Source organism: Lacerta agilis, chromosome Z, assembly GCF_009819535.1.
Source record: "Lacerta agilis isolate rLacAgi1 chromosome Z, rLacAgi1.pri, whole genome shotgun sequence".
NCBI lineage: Eukaryota > Metazoa > Chordata > Lepidosauria > Squamata > Lacertidae > Lacerta > Lacerta agilis.
Window position 1 is genome coordinate 31,985,170 of NC_046331.1, and position 10,211 is coordinate 31,995,380.

The window sequence follows — 10,211 nt, forward strand, 5'->3', positions numbered from 1 at the left end:
TGGTGTTGTCCCAGGTCCATCAGAAAGCATTTGATGCGCTTAGGGGTATGCTGTTGAACCGGAGCGTTCACACCCATTTTGACTAGTCCAAGCCACTGGTGTTAGCATGTGTCGCGTCACAGTATGGTCTGGGGGCCGTCCTTAGCCACAGGGACCCTGGCGGGAGTGAGTGGCCAATTTCCTTTTACTCATGGACTCTGATCACTACAGAGCGCAACTACGCTCAAATAGACAATGAGGCTTTGGCCATTGTGGCGGGTGTTAAGAAGTTCCATGATTATGTATACGGCTGGCCTTTTACCATCCAGACTGATCACAAGCCCCTGCTAGGGTTCTTCATCCCTCACAAACTGACCCCTCAGATGCTCTTTCTCGTATGCTCCGTTGGTCCATATTTTTAAATGGGTGTCAATATGAGTTGTGTCATGTAAAGGGTACACGTCTCTGCCATGCGGATGCCCTAAGCCGTCTGCCCTTGCCCCATATCTCCGATGGGGACCCTGCGCCTGCTGAGCACGTCATGATGTTGGAGGCGTTGCTGGGCACTTCAGTCATGGCCCCTGGAATTGCCGCCCGTACAATGAGAGACCCCATCCTTGCCCGTGTCCTTGTTTGGGTGGGGAGGGGATGGCCAGGGGGTCCCCAGCCAGTGAGTTTCAGGGCGTTCGAGACCAAGCAGCATGAGCTATTACCACACCGGGGGTGCCTGCTGTGGGGGGAGGGGGGACAGAGTGATCATTCCGGAACCTGTCAGTAACAGGGTGCTGGGCACACTCCACGTGGGGCACCCAGGTATGGTCCAAATGAAATCTTTGGCTAGGTGCTATGTGTGGTGGCCGGGAATGCACCAGGACATTGAGAATTGGGTGCGAACGTGCACCTCGTGTCAGGAGGTGAGGCCTGATGTACCAAGGGCACCAGTCCACTGGTGTGAGCAGGCGCGGACTCCCTGGAGCTATCTGCACATTGATTTTGCGGGACCATACCAAGGGAAGGTATTCATAGTGGTGGTGGATGCCTATTCAAAGTGGTTGGAAGTGGCAGTAGTTCCCAGCACGAGATCCGCTGTGGTCATTCGGGTGTTGAGGCAGCTGTTCACAACCCATGGGCTGCCAGAGACTATTGTGTCAGACAATGGAATGGCCTTTGTGTCTCACGAGTTCAAGGCATTCCTGGTGGACAACTTCAATAGGGTGGCAACGTCAGCCCCATTCCACCAATCATCAAATGGACAGGCAGAGCGGATGGTACGTATGGTGAAAGAGGCTATCGCTCGCTTGTTGGAGGGGGACTGGGCGGCCCGAATTGCCCGGATGTTATTCTTGCAACATGCCACACACCCTGCACAGTCATGGGCAAGTCGCCTGCTGAATTATTGTTGGGTCATCGTCTGGTCACCATTATGGACTTTGTACCCCCAGACAAAGGCCCGGCCCGTCTTGCTCGAGCTAGGCCGGAGGCTGAAAAGGACACAACACACTACCTCACTCCTGAAAAGCTAGTCTGGGTGAGGAACTATGCCAGGGGTCCGGCATGGGTGCCAGGTGTGGTCACCCGCGCCAGTAGGCCAGTCTTGTATTTCGTCACGTTGGATGATGGTTGGGTGATGTGACAACATATAGATCAGCTGCATCGGCGGGCCCCCAATCGGACCCAAGGTGACAGTAATTTGTCTGGCCAGGAGGAAATTCTGCCAGGTACCGGATTAATGCAACCACCCGGCCAGGTCAGTTCCTGCGACTCGGACATGCCTCTGCTGGAAGGTAGCAGAATTGCCGCGGATCCAGAAATGACGTGTCTCCACCGCCCAGCCTGTCTGCTACACCACCGTCACCCCCAGTTCCGGTACAGCAGCCGCCAGCCACCCCTGTTGCTAAAAGGTCCCAACGGAAACGCCAGCCACCAAATTACTTGAGGGACTTTGAGTGTTCCACGCACTAGGAGGGGAGGGGTGTTATGTATTGGTTTAACATGCATACATGAGTTTCACTGCTAGTTCTGCAACTACCTTTCCCGCTCCAGGGTGATCCAAACGGGTGTGGTGACAGTTGCTATTGGTTAACTTGTTGGCACAATTTGAATCCTTACTCAGATTGGGTCCCACTGAAATCTAAATGTATCCTTTCCCCAACTCCTGTTCCTGAGAGTATAAAAGGAGCTCGCCCTTTCCCTCCTGTCAGTCAAGTTCCTACTGCAATAAAGGAGATTGTTCTTGTTAGACTTGACTCCTAGCATATCCTTGCTAGCATGCTGAATCACTACCCAGAGCTGATTACACAAAGAGCTGAAATCTTATAGACACTGCACCCACGACTTAACAAATTTATTTTCTGAAATTTCAAACTGCTGCTGCTGCTGCCCAGGACTGACCTGCTGATAGCTTGAAGGGCCCTGCCTTGCTTCTCTTTACCTGGGTTGTGGCGGGTCCTGACAGGTTCAATAAAGGACTGCTGCTCGACAACTCTGAACTCCCCCCCCCCAAATGGGTAGATCACTGCCAGCCCCTGCCATAGGATTTTATGCTGTGATCATTACAGACCCCATACACCATTCCTGTATACTTCTATCCCTGTACAATCAACAATTTTCCTCCATACAATTTCATACTCTTTATATTAATTTGGGGTCAGTCAAGCAAATCTTTCAAACATCACCACCACCATCTAATTGGGGTTTGTGTGACCCCAGTATCAGATTGGTAAAGCAGTTTCTACACATGTCAAAGAATTAAATAAAAGTAAAAGTAAAATTATCACACAATATCTTGATAGGGAAATATATCTGCATCCTTTTCAGATTCAAATAATAAAGCTGCATATGGTGTCATATGCAGTCACAAAGGACCCCAAATGCAGTGGTGTCACAAAGGACCCCAAAGCAACAGGTTAGCTAAAGAGCCATTGAGAGGTGGGAGACAAACTATATAGAGTCTTGCTTTTTGCATTATTAGCTACTTGTGTGCTTGTTCATGGCAGTCATGTTTTCAAGATGCTCTTCATAAATCTGACAGATAGAAACATTTTAAAAACAAATTTAAAGGTGGGCATTTGATCCATTTTCACTGTGAAGTCTCCCAATTTTTGCCTTCAACCATCCTCTAAAATTGAAACACTCTCAAAAGCTTCACTAAGAGTTGACATCCTTGCATGTGACATCTCGTTACACTGGCAGTTTCTTGAACATCCAGCAAGAATAGAAAAGAACTCAGTTTATGTTGGCACAAAACAGCATGAAGAATTGTGACCAAATCAAACCCAAAACTTACCAAGCCAAACCCATACTCATGCTATTTTCATGTGGGATGGTTCCTGAAAAACATGGAGTGGCCAAGCGAAGACATAAAATCTTTTTAATGTCCAGAGATTTCGTTGCTGCCAGTGACTTGAGTGGCTGACTGGGCCTGGATTTTTTAAGGAACTTCTTGCCTGGACTGCCGGCATTTGATTTATTCAGGCGTCTTTTGGGAACAGGTGGGTCTGCAACACAGGAAGCAGGACTTCCCATCTCTGGAAGCGCAGCTTTGGGGGAACCTACAGAGCAGCAGCTTTCAGGTCCCACATTACATCCGCTTCCTTCAAGTGCGCAAAGCCCCGAATCCGGCAAGCGGCAGCAGTCAATTTCTCCAGACCAAAAAAGAGGATTTGGACAATTGTGAGTAAAAGCTAAATTAAGAATTAATTTGGCCACAGAAGGGACCTAAATTCACGGAGGTCAGTCCCTTACTGCTGAGAAGATAAGAAAGTGATGTACGCAATTACTGAAGCCGAAAGGGGGTTGAAAGGAATTAAACTTCCAAAAACAGACTGGGAAAACCCCCTCCCCTACCAGGGAAAGGGGGAGAAATTTTCTTAAAAATTGTTTAATTATTGCAAAGATTTGAAGAACTAGGAAAAGACTTCTCTGGTGGCAGTGGACCACCCAGTCAGAGAGGCTAGACTCCATTATTACGTCACAATAGACTGGATACAAAGAGCAGATACATTCAACTTTTGTTTTCCTGCTTAGACATTAAACTGTTGCAACCGTTTTAAATTGTTGCAAGTAGTTGTGGCAACTGCTGAGACTTAAAATTTAGAAGTCAGAGACTATATTACCCTGCAAGTCTTAAAAGGAGGGTGATGAGTTTAAGCTAAAATCCTATGATCAATTGAAAGATAAACTAAATGACTGGTTGCAATATTATCAGATAAATGAAATGTTGATAAGAAAAATGGTTTTACGAAGTAAAAATCTAAGCTGGAAACGGAGTTGTTGGATACAAATAGTAAAAATTTGTCTAGAATGTTATTGTTATTGGAGTGGCATACGAAAGATGAGATGGTGAAAACGGTGATGATTGATTGGGCAAAAGTTATAGGACATAACGTAATGTTGGAGGACTGGGAAAAAATTATGGAAACCAGGAGTTAGGTTCACTGCATGTTATGGGTTGAAAGAAAATATGATGAAAATGATGTACAGATGGTATTTGACACCTGTAAAATTAGCAAAAATGTATCATACACATGATAACAAGTGTTGGAAATGTAAAGAGAAAGAAGGAATGTTTTATCATATGTGGTGGACTTGCCCAAGGGTAAAAGACTTCTGGGACACGATTTATAATGAGCTGAAAAAAGTATTTAAAAATACTTTTCTTAAGAAACCAGAAGCCTTTTTACTTGGTATAGTAGGAGAGGAATTGCCCAAGAAAGATAGAAAATTCTTTTTGTATGCCACAACAGCTGCGAGAATATTGCTTGCCAAAAATTGGAAAATACAGGACATACCAAAAATAGAAGAGTGGCAATGAAGATGATGGAATACATGGAACTGGCCGAAATGACTGGACGAATCCGTGACCAGAAGGAGGAAACGATAGAGCAAGATTGGAGCAATTTTAAAGTGTATTTAAAAAAATATTGTATTTTTTGTAAAGAGAAGAGTTTTTGGAATAGAAAAGAACTCAGTTTATGTTGGCACAAAACAGCATGATGAATTGTGACCAAATCAAACCCAAAACTTACCAAGCCAAACCCATACTCATGCTATTTTCATGTGGGATGGTTCCTGAAAAACAGAGTGGCCAAGCGAAGACATAAAATTTGTTATTAACGAACAAATGTGAAGAATTAGAGACACATTTCCCTATTGAATGTGGATTACAAAAATTTTGCAAATATTTTGGCATCGAGATTGAAAACGGTGTTGAATGAAGTTATACATAAAAATCAGGCAAGGGTTTTTTTGCCAGCGAGACATATGAAAGAAAATATAAGAAATGTGGTGAACATAATAGAAAGATTACAAACAAAAATAAATTGTAAAGCAATTTTGATGTTTGTAGATGCTGAGAAAGCCTTTGACAATATTGCTTAGAATTTTATGAATGAAAATTTGGACAATATGGAAATGGGAAAAGGTTTTTTAAATGGTATAAAAGGAATATATTCTGAACAAAAAGCTAAGATGATAATAAATAATGTGGTTACAGAAGAAATCAGGATTGAAAAGGGGACCAGGCAAGGGTGCCCACTTTCCCCCCTACTTTTTATTTCGGTCCTGGAGGTCTTATTGAACCACTTAAGAAAGGATGAGGTGAAAGGTATAACAGTGGGATCTAAGCAATATAAATTAAAGGCCTTTGCTGATGACTTGGTATTGACATTACAAAATCCAGAGACCAGTGCTATAAGGCCACTGGTGATAATTCAAGAGTTCGGGCAGGTTGCTGGCTTTAAACTAAACAAAAGTAAAACAAGGTTTTAGATACAAATCTGACACTACAAGAAAATGAAAATCTGGAAAAGATAACCGGCCTAAGTTTTGCTAAAAAGGTGAAGTACCTAGAACTGGAAATAATTAGAAAATAGTTAGTAGTGGTAGATAATGAAAGAGAAAGAATGTAAATTAGAGGAATAGAAATAAGAATGTTTAAAATGAGAGGGAAGACTGCTAAAGATGTACTATAATGAAATCAGCAAAGAGGGATTTGAGGAAGTCATGAAACAAAGTGAGAAAAGATAAGAAAAAAATTATATATGTTTTTAGTAATGTGATATATTTCTTTTTGTTATAGAAAATAAGTTGTATGTGTTTCAATATGTGAAAATTTAATAAAAAGTTATGGGGGGGGACTCGTTACACTGGCAGTTTCTTGAACATACAGCAAGAATAGAAAAGAACTCAGTTTATGTTGGCACAAAACAGCATGATGAATTGTGACACACAAACACACATACATCTGTATCACCACACACACACTATGTATTATTTTTCCCTGTGGTGGAATAATTACAATTCTTATACCTGCACCAGAAAAGGAGAATCTTTGGCCTTCCAAAGGCCATCCTTGACCACTGGCCATGCTGCCTAGGGAAAATTGGGGATATTGTTTAGCAACATCTAGGGGGGCCTCCCCCAACCCTGCAGTAGACATTTTCATTCTTCACCTAATGATAGGTTTATTCACTGCTTCACTGTCACTAGTGCACCCACCGTGAAAAATTTGTTTTATGCTGAAGGCCTCCTTAGCATTATTTTACTGCAAAATGTAAGTTATAAAAAGGAGCTTGTTTTTCCGACAAGGAAAGAGCACCGAAGAGAACATACCTATGGAGTGCATTACCAAAATACATCCCAGCAGGCATAAACTGAATGGAGAAAATAAAAAAGATCACTTTGTTTGGATCACAGAAGCAAATACGTGCTTTCTATTCAAAGTTCCTGTTTAATGGCTAAAATTTGCCAGTTTTCAAGAATTCCACAGCAGGAAAGTTAGCAAGGAAGGGAGCAAACTAATATATTTCTCCTTAAACAAGAAAACACTAAAATAAAAAGGAGTACTCATTAGCATGGCACGGTATAGAGCCAACAATATTCCCATTATTGCTTATTATTACTATTACCAAGACTCTTTTCAAAAATATATTAGAGGTTTGGCAGCAACTCAGCAGACAGAGGAATTGTGAGAAGCAGAAAACTCCATCATTGTGCCTGTAATTTGCTATAAAGGAAAACCAAGCCCCTCTAAGTAATCATCAGGTATACTTTATTCATCAGCACTAACTATATATGAAACTAAGGCATTAATAATGGAAAAACTCTAAGGGAATGGTTTTAAGTACATTTTTTGACTCAGCCCAAATTTGCCTAAGTCTGCAGCCCAACAAATTCTCAGGGACGTATTATAGACGTTCACCTTTACTGCTCACGGTTTATGGTTGCTTGCTCCATCCCTTCCCACTGTAGCCCTCGCAGGAGAGAATCCTCTAGGTGTTTATTGTGGGCTTTATCCTGCTGCATGGGTCCTCCTACCACCTCAAGAGGGCTCAGCTTTCACAATGGCAGAAGTGGCTCTTTTCAGGTGTAGCCTATCAGAAGGCGGAAGAGGCACTTTTTCCACATACACTCAGTAGAGGACCAGACCTCCTTGGACAGAGACCTTTTCCACAGCACAGGAGCGTCCTGGATAAAGCCTGTTTGCATAGACAACTTTAATGCTTGCTTGGCAGGGTCAATTAATAGCACAGATTATTTTGCTAGTGTTTACTTTGCAAAGGAAGCCTCCTACTTGAAGAACTATGCCAAGGCAGCCAACAAGAAAGTGTTTGGTGTCGACTGGTAACTATTGGAGAGGTAGCTCAAAGCTTAGGTGGTGTGCCCCCAGTTAAACTCCTGCATGGTTTGCATCTGTGACCCAAGCATTTTTGTTATCTTCAGGAGCTGCCAGTAGTATCCATACTTCCTGATTCGCTCCAAGGAAGTGAGCACACTTGTGGCTGTGGAAGTGTGAGAAGAGCTTCGCCTCCTCTACATCTTGTCTATTTTGACAATCTCTGCATTTGGATAGAATTCAGGTACAAAAAGAAATGTCCCAACAGCAGGACATGAAAAATAAAGGGTTAGTCTTAAAACACAGATTGTGTGTGTGTGTGTGTGTGTGTGTGTGTGTGTGAGAGAGAGAGAGAGAGAGAGAGAGAGAGAGAGAGAGAGAGAGAGAGACAACCCCCCACCCAAATTTTTTTGTAAATTAAGCTTATTTTGCTCCTGATGCAGATTTTAACTACTTTTTAAACTTCACTTTTTGATGAGCTTTGTTTTTATATATATAAAAAGACTATAGCTCACTGCAAAAATGAAATAAAAATGGCACCAGGTCAGACTAAGATACAGAGAATGAGGAAAAACCTGTCGCTATGAGTTCTGCCTTCCCTTTGGTCCCTTTCCAGATAAATATATGTAGGTGAGGAAACTGGCTGTTGCTGCTCAGCCTATGTACTTAAATAGTTGCCATCCAAGTCATCTATGAAAACTTTTTTTTTTAAATTAAAAATACCCATGCAATGCAAATAGTTGAAGAGGTGAAATTGAGCTGGTCATTCCTCCCCATTAGCACTCCCCACTTTTTCTTCCTTCCTTCAGCTAATTACTAAGTGTAATTGTCACTGGTGTGACAATTGAATCTTGATGGTTAAGTCCCTCCATTGATGGAAGAATCTTTGATCTAGCAGATGCCTCCACTAGCAGAGGGAAGACAATTCTCCCTTCCTTCTGTAGCCCCACCCCCACCCCCATCCAACTCTCATCTGTTCAAGGGAGTGGGGGGGACTTCAAGAGTGAAGTGGCAGGTGTCTGCAGGAGAAATGAGAGATTTGCTAAAATATAAACTCCCTCCATTTCAGTTCATGGAGCCTCCATTGGCTCAGACTGTTTCATCAGCAGAGAGGAACCATGCTCAACCAACAAATTCTACCAATTCAGTTCACGGCCTTACATTTTTATTTTTATTTCTTTGTCCCATTATAAAAAAAAAGGTTTTCAGGAACTCCTCAGAAAGTACTGTATGCCAGAATGTCACCAAGTGTGCTGTTAGGCTGTGTCCAAGAATATACTATCACAATGTGGAGGTTGACTTGGGCTCCCTATTTATAGTAAAGGTGCTTTGAAGGAATCCTTGTTGGTTTTATAAGCTTCTTGGTTTAAATGCAGTAATCGGTTCATTTGGCGCAACTGTATCTTTTTGTGTGCTCATCTGCAAAAATAGGTGTTGGGGTAATTTTTTGAATTACCTTTTGATGGTAGTAAGCTTGAAAATAGAAAATATTTTAAATGTTAAATGTTTGGAAACTAAGTAAATTTCTATATAAGACGTATCTGTAAAAATGAACTGAATATATTCAATGGACCATTTATACATTTCTGAGTTTACCTTGCTAGTTTAATAAAGTTCCCATTTATGGGGGGGTGTGCAAAAACAAAAACAAAACAAAACAAAACAAAACCCGACTTCCTGGCAGGTGAGGCGAAGATGGAGAGGGAAGGGGAAAGATTTGACATTATCCATTTGCATACTGCAGGGCATCGTAACAGGTTTCCAAACCAATATACCGTATTTTTCGCCCCTTTTTTTGAGGATCAGCTAAAAGTTTTGCAGCTTTTTTTGCAAAGGGGGAAATCAATGGAGCATACCAGGGTATCAGCCCGTGTGTAGTTCAGATTCTGCAGTTTGATTAAACAAAAGTACAAAAAATAAGAAATTCAATGCAACATACCATCCACTTTGCCAAAATTGTGAACAAATGCGTAATTGTCACAGCGTCGAATCAGAAGTGAAAATGCAGAGTGCTGTGTCTGAGCTGGCCCCCACCTCCTTGCAGGAATGTCTTAAACTTTACGACCATGGGGCTCCAACCATTTGTGCCATATGTCCAAGTAAGGCACCAGTCCAACTGCAGCAACCCCATTTCCTTTGTAAAAAGATGGTAGTGTCATGTGAAAGAAACATTGGAAATCAGGAAAACCAAAGCAATCATCACCATATCTGAATACAGCCTGTGGCACAAAACCATTAAATTCTTCATGCCCCTGCTAGTTGCAGAATTCTAATGATCCCAGCAGAGCTGATTCTCTGCTGAGGACTTGTTGCCTCAGTTGGCTGGAATCAATGACTGCAGGTACAAGGCAGGCCACAACAAGCAGACCTCATGGCCACTCAGGGCTTTAACCCCCCCCCTCAATATTTCTAGACAGGATGCTCAGTCCCCCCCCCCAATATTGAGGTGGCCAACCCCCCCCCCCCCACGGGCTGTTGCTATGGGGCTGCAAATGACTGTCACCAGCAGCCGTGGGAGTGGAAGCGAGTTGGCCCCCTTCGCACATTTTGGGCTTGGGAGTTTTCAGTGTGTTCAAAAGTCATTGTCCACCTAGTCATAGGAGGCGATAGCAGTGGG